Consider the following 7,271-nt stretch of genomic DNA (forward strand, 5'->3'; position numbering starts at 1 on the left):
TTGTGAAAACCCATCGATGTCCTACTGGCTTCTTCCCCGGTGGACGGTTAGATTTCTCCCATGTATCATTTTTTATCAATGCCTTCATCTCAGTTTCTATAGCATCCTTCCTATTCTTGGATTTTAGGGCTTGTTCTAGAGAGCTCAGAACTTGTTTAGCGCATAAAGAAGCATTAAAGGCTTTGGTTTCTTTGGATAGATTTGCTTTGGCTATATTTGCCATGGGTATCTAGAGGATTTGGATTGTTTCTCTGCGCGGTATCTTTTTGCAGGTATTCCTCTATAAACTGTTGGAGGGAGGACATATTTCTCGGTCGTTTCTTCTTGTTTTGGTTCTTTAGGTATAGGTTCTTGTTCCACCTGTAGTTGTTACTCTTGGACTATTTCATGCACCATTTGTTCTTCTTCTACTTCATGATTGTTAGATGCATCAACATTTTCATAAGTTATATTTTCATGTATATGAAATTACTTACTCTGGATGTAAGGTTTGGAGCATTTTGGTATGGGACACTGATTGAAGGCCCACTAGGTTGATGTGAGATCGGTGACTCATCTTGGATACTATGATTAATATCTTCAGATGATGAGCCCCATTTTGGAACCCATTTTAACCAACTCAGAGTTGCATACTATTTCTCCCCCTCACTACTATGTTGGGAGGTATAAACGTATTACACAAGAAGCCACACCCGAACTGAGCTACATTAGTCGTTCTAAGTAGCATGGGTTGTTGGTCCTCCCACTGTAAGGTCCATATAGTGGAGAGATTTGCTATAGGATTTGATTCATAACGTTGAGCAGTAGGTGAGTAACAAGATAACAAAAGAACTAGAAAAATGACAAAGAATAAACTAGAAATCCTTAATATTCTTCATGATAGATGAAAACTGGAGCACCTATGGTTTTGAAAATAGACCGCACTAGAAATACACCTTCTCACAGGTTATGTATGTGCCAATAGGTCGAACCAGTGAACCAGATAACAAAAATGGCAGGGAGCGAAAATAAGGAGAAGGGCATAAAAGTAACAACACACAATCTTCTATCCACATGCAAGTCACATGTCAATTTCCTTATCATTTTAAAGCCAATAATTTTTTATACGATACTTTTTAAAACAAAAAAATCATCATAATAATGAGTGTTTTTTTATGTTTAATATGAGTGATATATTGCTATAAAAAAAGTTAGCGGTTTTTTTTATAGATTGTGTTATAGGTTCTAGGCATTGTGTTTTCTAAAAATGTGTTATTTCATGGTGTTTTACCAAATTATGTTTTATCAAAGTGTTTTATTTCATTGTGATTTAATAGTCGCATTGTGTTTTTGCCATTGCGTTTTTACAAGTAGGTTATTTCATTGTGTCTTTTTTCCGTTGTGTTTTTACTTTTTACCATTGTATTTTTTACAAGTGGGTTATTTCATTATGTTTTTGTGGCTATATGATTGTTCAAACTTAAAATCACCGGTTACAATCATAAGTTGCTCTTAACAATACAATCACAGTCCATAGATAAAATCACGGTTAACTATCCTTTCTTTTCCGCAACGTCTCATCTTTACCCAAGCAATTCCATGTTATATGGCATCATTGCAAACGACAATAATACCCTTTAGTCCTTAATTTTTTAAAAAGAAATTGAAAGGCTTAGATTATTTCTTAGACTTCCTAAAATTTAACAACTTCTTATTTGAACCGGACCATTTAATTATATCATACCTTATCTTTGTTTTCTGTTGAATTAATTATCAGCATTATTATTAAACTTTAACTGTAACATTATGTTGTTTTCAAAATCTGTCTGAACGATCCGACTAATGAAGCGCTACGCCCACCGGTATGATCAGGTTTTAAAAATTACATATGTACTTTAACAACTCAAGTTAATGCTATTTGAGCCACCGTGTTGGACCAACAACTAGTTGTAGCTAAAGCATAAATATGTTGTTGAGCATCTTTAACGGCCACGCTTCCATCTCATGTTTAAATATTTAATTAAATATTTAACAAACCGCTCTATGAACATGCAGTGTTCATTATGACTCTCCTTCCGGCTAACCTTTAAAAAATTAGGGAATATGGAAAGCAATCCCATCCTTTAATTAAATTAAAACGAAATGTTGGAATTAAAAATATATCAATTTTTTAAGGTGCAGCAGGTTCGCGAAATTCAATGGAATTGGAATTTAAATTCATTCTTTTGATTTGTTTGGTTCGCAAAATACGTTAGAATTGGAATTTGAATGTAATTCCATCAAATTACACTTCATTTAAAGGATTTCATGTGAAAGCTAGAGTTAACCCAAATTAAGTAAATGGAATCTTCGACCCTGCCTCTGGGCCGGTTAAACAGTAACGGTACGTGCTGGTTTGGTCCATGAACATGTTATCAAACAGCATGGGTTTGTGGAAGGTTGGCATCTCGTTCGGTCAAAGGCTATTGACATGGTCAACACATCCTGGCCCAAGCAAACTATATATGCCCATATCTAGTATTGTAGGTTCATTGAAAAACCTCGTTCGGGTGAATGACGTCAATCAAAATCAGTTGGTCGGAAATATTTCCAGATTCTACTACCCAAAACGCAGTTGACCAGATGAGAGAAGTCCCATGTCGGGAGTCAACTCACTAGTTGTGTTGGTCTTCTTCCGGATGGGAATGAGTCTGTTAGGACAATATTTGTGACTTGCGTTATCAAATTACGAAACTCGTTATATATTAATGGTCAAGTGAATACTAAAGCCGACGAGAAAACCGGACACGAAACGAGAGCTTTGGGACGCGCGTTTAGCTTCAACGGGATAAGGCTTCTAGAATATTATTGTTTGGCTATAAATAGGGACTTGTATTGTTTATTTTTGTGTGTTTTTAAGATGTAAATCACCACCCAAGGGGAGCTCACCTTGGGTGGGTCGGTTCTTTGTTTAATCTATCAATCTTTTAACCGACAACGAGATCGTTCATCTATCTTATCTATATATTTATGTTCGGTCGTTTGATTTACCGCACTCGTCTTGAAAACCGTGTCAAGAGCAAAACCATTCGGTGGTCGTTTTGGGACCTATAGAGTCAAACGAGTAATCTGACACGTATTGATGCTAGGAACAACCACGCTAAGAATTAGTTGATGGAAATGACCATTTTACCCCTTGCTGTAATCCAACACCCGAGAATGAGAATATTGAGATGATCCTCAAGTTCCAAGTTTTTCGAAAAATTCCACGAAACAAACGTTGATAGCTGCTCACACATAGACAAAGGTAGAACTTCTGATGACTCGTTTGAGGAACTGGGGCCCAAATGAACCAAAAACATTGGGCTAAACTGTCCAGAAGAGAATCTTGGGACGAAGCTCACGTCTCCACGTGACAAATCACGCTGGTCATACCATCCATTCCATTCGACAACCGGCTTTCAAAATTAGGGATTTGAGCTCTGCTGCGAAGGTAACCGTTATGATTGGAATCAAGAGGCTGAAATACCAAGACAGATAGACTTACAAAACTTCAGCATCATACAAAAGAACCGGAGCGAGCTGACCACGTCTAGCCTTCCCACAAACCACAGCAATCCACAAAACAATGTACAATAAATCAAAACACAACCCATAACAACCACTAATTTAAACATTAATATATAATTATAACCATATGATTACATGGAGCATACATAAGAAACAATATTAAACTTGGGCAACTTATACGTACCATGACTGTATCAGGGAATTGGCAGTAGGTACCATCAACGTCTATATAAAAATTATTTATTACCAACATTATTTCAGCTGCTATAGGAACAGAAAATAAAAACATTAAACAAACTACATAGAAATCACCCACAAGAAATTCATGGCTACTTATCTTGGCCCGGAGAGAAGAGATGACGACAATCGTGTGAAATCTTTCTCATCTCCAACTGCTATTTCTTGAATTCTTGGATCTGTGAAGTTGTAATCCAAGTTTAATTCAACATTCATTCCACCTTCTAGCACCTTAACCACCGATGACATTGTAGGCCTTCTTTTAAAATTTGTTTGTAAGCACCATGCAGCTAGTTTCATCATCTCCACCACTTCGGTACTATGTGCCTGCATATCTTCACTATGTGTGTCATCCATTTCTAACAATGTTTCTTGCTCCCAGCATTTCTGAAAGACAAAGAGCAAGTGCCAGCTTTCTTCTGGTTGGGATCTATCGAAATTTTTTCTACAACATAAGATCTCTAGGAGAACAACCCCAAATCTGTATACATCCACCTTTTCTGTGATAATTGAGCTCCACCATTCTGGAGCAATATAGCCTGGCGTTCCTTTTATGGTAGTCATCACTTCGGTTTGAGTTTTGTCAATGAGCTTAGATAAACCAAAGTCAGACACTTTGGCATTGAAATCAATGTCTAGAAGTATGTTTTGTGGTTTGATATCAAGATGCACAATCTTTTGCCTACAATCTTCATGGAGATATGCTAAACCTTTTGATATATCAAGAATGATTTTCTTCCTGCATTCCCATTCAAGTATTTGCTCCCGAACTCCATGGTAAATCCACTTATCTAATGACCCGTTACTCATGAAATCATACACTAGAAATCTTTGTGATTTCCATGTACAGAATCCATGAAGTCTAACCAGGTTTACATGGTGAATGCTGCCAATGGATTGAACCTCAGCTAGGAATGATTTCTTAACGTGTGAAAGGCCTTCAAGGCATTTTACTGCAATCTTGGTGCCATCTCCGAGAGTCCCTTCAAAAACTGATCCAAATCCTCCTTCACCAAGCTTTTTACTAAAATTCTCGGTGGCGATTCTTAACTCTTCATAGGGAAACCGAGTCGGCATTCCTGGCACTTGATCTAAATACTCTTCCTCCGCTTCGGCATTCCTTTTTCGTTTGTGAACTACGTACACTATAAACCCTATACCCACAACAAGCACAAGCACAAAACTTCCAATCGTAGAGCCTACAACTCTTGCAACTTGATGTGATCTTACGTTTCGGACTTTAATGAAAGCTATATATTTATAATAATATGCATCTGTAGTCTTCATTGTAAAAAGATCTGAAGATAAAAAACATATTCCATTTGAAACATTTGAATAATACCGAAAAAAGGCTGCTTTATATGAGCAATTGCTTAGACATGCTTGTTTGCAAGTCTCCATATTCACCGTCTTCAAATCAGGGGCAATTGAGGTGTAGGCTGTGAAGTAGCTGACGTTTTTTAGCGTGATAAAACGTTGATGTTGTGTAGAATTACATGTGAGTGGATTAACCTCATAGCAACCCCGGTTGGGTTGGAGCTCGTTCACTGATCTAAAATAACCTGTTCCGGGACAACTACATTGTTGATTAGTGGTGCAAATGGAAAATCTTCCGCAAACCAAAGGATAAGTACAGTATCCATAAACCAAAAGATCGGTCAGATCTGTTACCTCCCTACCCCTATAAAACGTTTTCAAATGCCCATCTGGTGTGAGTTGCATGATATACTCATTTGATGCTCGAGGTACGCTAACCACAGCATCAGCGTCGCTTGGCTCGGAAGAATGAATGAATAGTGACAAACTCCCATTCAAGAACCTAATGTATCTCCGCCCTTCATAATTTGTGTCTTTGCCACTAACTAACTTATTATAATAGGCTTGAGGGGGATTTGATTCGACGTAACCAACCAAACCTTCATCCGTGACTTGAAGAGAATACATACCTTCCGACAAATTGGTTAAGGAAACACTAGATGTCAGCTTTTGACCTTCATATAGCTTTTGTCCAGGTAACAAACAGTCGGTTGGGTGATCAAAAGATTGCCAAACTACCGAGTTCTGGTCATCGAATAACACCAGATTTCCTGTATCAGTTAGGTTCATGCCAATAACAGATTTTCCTGAAGTTCCAGACTATGCTTCCATCTCCATCCTTTAGCACTAAGTCTCCTTCTGCAGTGAAATTCAGTATCGCGTTTTTCGTGACCGGATTGTTCGAATTGGCTGCCCAAACAAGGATATCAGAGTCCAAGGAATATATGCCAAAGACGTAAGAGGTAGCTCCTTCACCGAAGAAGCCATATAATACATTAGTATCTCTATAAAGGACACTCCGGCTGAAGTTGGTGCTCCATGTAGTAGAAAGACTTGCTGTAGGATATGATTCAGCAGTGGGATTGGGTAATAAGATGCAAACTAGAAAAAAGGCTAAACTAGAGGTAGTCCTCATGACTGATCATGAACACTTGTATGATTCAAAATGGGAATCTGTTATATGTCTTGAACAAATCAAGTCAACCATGTAGTTGGCTCAGTAAAGCCACCATGTTGGACTATTGGTCCAACTTTGACTATTAGTTTTCATTATAAATGTGAATTGATATGAATTATGATATTAGATATTTTCAAAAAAAAATATTCAATCAAAATAAAATAAGGTTAAATCTAGTGATTTAAGAAAAATGGAAACAGGTCATTATAATTGATAAATTACCTACTTAGATGAATATCCCATCCTGGTGCCACAAGATCTGTTTGTTTACTTTTGTTTTAAGGATATAAGATTTGTTTTTTTGGATATATTAACTACATATTGTGTTGATGTTCAGTTGGCCTTTGCCATTTCCCTATAGTATGATTAGTATCTTTCTGAAGATGGCCGCGAGGGTTCAAATCCGATTCAGGTTTTTTTGTTTTAACTATTAACCAATTAATTAGTAATAATTTGTGAACTTTTTTTTGTGGAACAGCTGTTGTTCAGTGTTTGTTGCACGTGTCCATCACACATGGCTCTTTGCCTTTATATTATCTCCTATTTGTTTCTCTTCCGCTGCATGTTCGTGACTCCTGTGGATCGCTTCATGTTTTCATTGATGGTTTGTGGTGTCAGGTATTATGTTTTAGGGATTCTTCTGGTTCTATGTTTCCTGTTTAGTACAATATTGTATATGCTGAGTTCTTTTTAATTTTTTGGGGGTTTCAATTAGGTACAAGTTTAGGGCTATTTTGAGGCTTCTGATCGGATGAATGGTAGTTCTACAATCCCTGCTTCGAGCTTTTCTTTGATGATATGCATGTCAACCTTCACATGTTTTGTATGATCGTGTTGAACTAGATTTTCTGACATCTGTACCATGGCTTTTTTTATCACACATAATCTTACTTGCTTCGGTTGGGAGAAAACCAATTTCTGACATAAGTTTACGCATCCATAGAACTTCTGTCACGCCCGGTGCAATTCCTATCAATTCTGCTTCGGCACTAGATAGTGCTACTACTTTCTG

The 7,271-nt window shown here is 37.3% G+C and overlaps 1 pseudogene; it reads right to left on the minus strand.

The window, feature by feature from the left end:
• Window positions 1-3,323: 3,323 nt before the first annotated feature.
• LOC143531110 (G-type lectin S-receptor-like serine/threonine-protein kinase SD2-5) lies at window positions 3,324-6,217 on the minus strand (annotated as a pseudogene).
• Window positions 6,218-7,271: the final 1,054 nt, after the last annotated feature.

The sequence above is a fragment of the Bidens hawaiensis genome, unplaced genomic scaffold (assembly GCF_021521415.1).
Source record: "Bidens hawaiensis isolate Kalapana, Puna unplaced genomic scaffold, B.hawaiensis_p1.1 tig00009085_1, whole genome shotgun sequence".
In the NCBI taxonomy this organism is placed as follows: domain Eukaryota; kingdom Viridiplantae; phylum Streptophyta; class Magnoliopsida; order Asterales; family Asteraceae; genus Bidens; species Bidens hawaiensis.